Raw genomic sequence first — 3,185 nt, forward strand, 5'->3', positions numbered from 1 at the left:
GAACACAAAACTATCAATAAAATGGAGCATGATTAAGGAATATTCATGGAGAGTAAAGAATATATAAAATGACCAGATACATGTAGTACATACTTCTACAGACAAAACCAATGGACACTAATTTTGCTACAAAAGAAAAAAATATATATATAAAAACCAAGAGGCATCATCATCATACTCAATAACAAAAGACTGAAAACTTTTTTAATAACATCAGAAACAAGACAAGGAAGCCTGCTTTCACCTACTCAACACAATACTTCTAGAAATTCCATTTAGAGCAACTGGCCAACACAGAGAAACAAAAAGCATTTAAATTGGAAAGGAAGAAATAAAATTCTCTCTCTTTGCAGATGACATGATTTTATGTCAAAAATCTTAAGGATTTCACACACTCACACAAAACCTGTCAGAGCTAATAGATGAACTCAACTGTTGCTGGATATAAAACTAACCCACAAAAATCAGGTATTATTTCTATACACTAAAAATGAATAATATGAAAAGAAAATCCTGCTTATAATAGCATCATAAAAACAAAATGCTCAGCTATAAACTTAATCCAAACATTGAAAGATTTGTGCACTGAAATTCATAAGACACTGTTGAAATTAATGGCAACCTACAAAATATAAAAACATCTTATGACCACTGACTGGAGGATTTAATATTGTTAAGAAGACAATACTAACCAAAACCATCTATAAACTCAGTGTAATACTCATCAAAAATCCCAATGGCATTTTTTGAGGAAAAAAAATTCATTCTAAAATTCATATGAAATCTCAAGGGATTCAAAAATAGCTGGAACTATCTTGAGAAAGAAGTTGTAGGATTCACACTTGCTGATTTCCACACTTATTACAAAGCATAGTAATCAAAACAGTGTGACACTAACATAAAAACAGACATACACACTAAAAGAACAGAGATATAAACCCTCACATATTTGGTCAAATAATTTTCAACTAAACACACTAAGACCATTCAATTTGGAAACACAGTCTTCAACAAGTAGTGCTAGGAAAACTATATCCACAAACAAAAGAAGCTGAACCTTTATTTTACACTTTACACACACAAAAAAAAACTCAAAATGAATAAAATACAAGGGGTAAGCTTCATGAAGAAGTTACTTATGACTTCTGGGATAACAACAAAAGTATAGGCAACAAAAGAAAATATAATATTTATACACTGGAATATTACTCAACGATCAAAAAAGATAAATTCATGCCCTTCACAGCAACATGGATGGAGCTGGAAGGGATTACGCTCAGCGAAATAAGTAAGCCAGAAAGAAAAGGGAAAATATCAAAGGGTCTCACTTATAGGAGGAATGTAGAGAAAACAAAAAATGAATCAGAAAAAATATATATATAATAAAGTAAAAATCACAATCAGGGGCCCTCCCTGGTGGCGCAGCGGGTTAAAACACTGCACTGAGAATCTAAAGCCACTTCCGCATGAGTTCGATTCCCGCCTGCCCCGGAGGAGACCACATGGCGTGGCAGACCTCTCCTGACCCGCCCGCTGCTCCCCTCAGCAGTGTACTTCGTCGATCTGCCTGTTCTGTTCCCCACTCTGTCTCTGGTGAAGCCTCTCACCGCCCCTGAGCCTCTGGCCTGTACCCAAGTTCTGTATGTACAAATAAATAAATCTTAAAAAAAAAAATCACAATCATCAGGCAACTATAGCTAAGAGACATTCTGTAGGGGAGGAGGAGGGAAAGGGACCAGGACACGAGTGGCAAAAGCACAAGGGACGATAGTGATGGTGCACGATGAATTAGTGGTGGGAATTTCATGGAGAAACCATATGCTGTCCAAAAATGAAGGCTGATGCAATGAATATATTTTAAAATTAAAAAAAAAAACAGATAAATTAAAACTGTCAAAACTTCAAACTTTTGTGTATCAAAATATACTACAAGGATGAAATGTGCAAAAAATTTTGCAAACTGTCTGTCTGATAAAGGATTAATAACTGAACATATAAAGAGTTACAACTTAACAAGAATGCATTAAAAAACAAGCAACATAGAATAGACTTTTACCCAAAGATTTTCAAATGGTCAATACGCACATGAAAAGAGTGCAACATCATTACTTATTAGGGAAATACAAATCAAAATTACCATGAGATACCACCTCACACTCACTTGGATAACTGCTATAAAAAAACACTTCTAAAAACCTAGAAAATAACAAGTATTGCCAAGGATATAAACTAGAATTTCTGTGTACTCCTGGTAGAAATGTAAAATGGCGTATGTACTATAGAAAACTGTTCTTTACATGATTATCATCTAGCAAGTAATTCTATTTCTACAGATATAGAATTTAAAAACTGACAATCAAATAGATATTGATATGCCAAATGTTCATTGCAGCTTTATTCAAATATCCAAGAGTCAGAAACTACCCAAGTGTCCATCAACAGAGAATGGATTTTTATATGTGATATATACATATGTGGACTATTTCTCCTAAGAAGATATATAGATGGCTAGTAAGCTCATACAAAAATGTTTACTATCACTAATCATTAGGGAAATGCAAATCAAAACCACAACTATTTCATATCCACTAGGAGAGTATTTCAGAAAGGGGGCAGGGAGGGGAAGAGGTGTTGAGGATGTGGAACCCTTTTGTACTACTATTGGTGGTAATGTAAATTGTGAAAAAAGAGCTTCTCAACTTCTCAAAAAGTTAAACATGGAAGTAACCATTTGATGCAGGAATTCCAATTCTAGTTACATGTTCAAAAGAGAAATGAAAATAAGGACTCAAACAGATTCTTGCACGCTAATTTTCACAGCAGCTGTGAAAATCAAAAGATGGAACAATTCAGATGAATGAACAAATGTGATATATACATATACTATAGAATATTATCCAGTCATAAAAAAATAAATTCTGATACAGGGATGAAACCTTGAAAACACTGTGCTAAGTAAAAAACAAAAGGACAACATATGATTCCATTTATATGATGTATCCACAATAATCAAATTCACAGAGACAAAAAGGAGAATGTAAGTTACCAAGAGCTGGAGAGGAGTGGGTATATAATTTCTATTTGGGATAGTTTTTTGGGGTTTTTTTGTTTGTTTGTTTGTTTGTTTTACAAAAGTTTACTTTTATATCATTTTGTACATTTTTTTTCCATCTCAATTGTAATCC

Source organism: Condylura cristata, unplaced genomic scaffold, assembly GCF_000260355.1.
Source record: "Condylura cristata isolate star-nosed mole 26May11 unplaced genomic scaffold, ConCri1.0 scaffold00004, whole genome shotgun sequence".
Taxonomy (NCBI): Eukaryota; Metazoa; Chordata; class Mammalia; order Eulipotyphla; family Talpidae; genus Condylura; species Condylura cristata.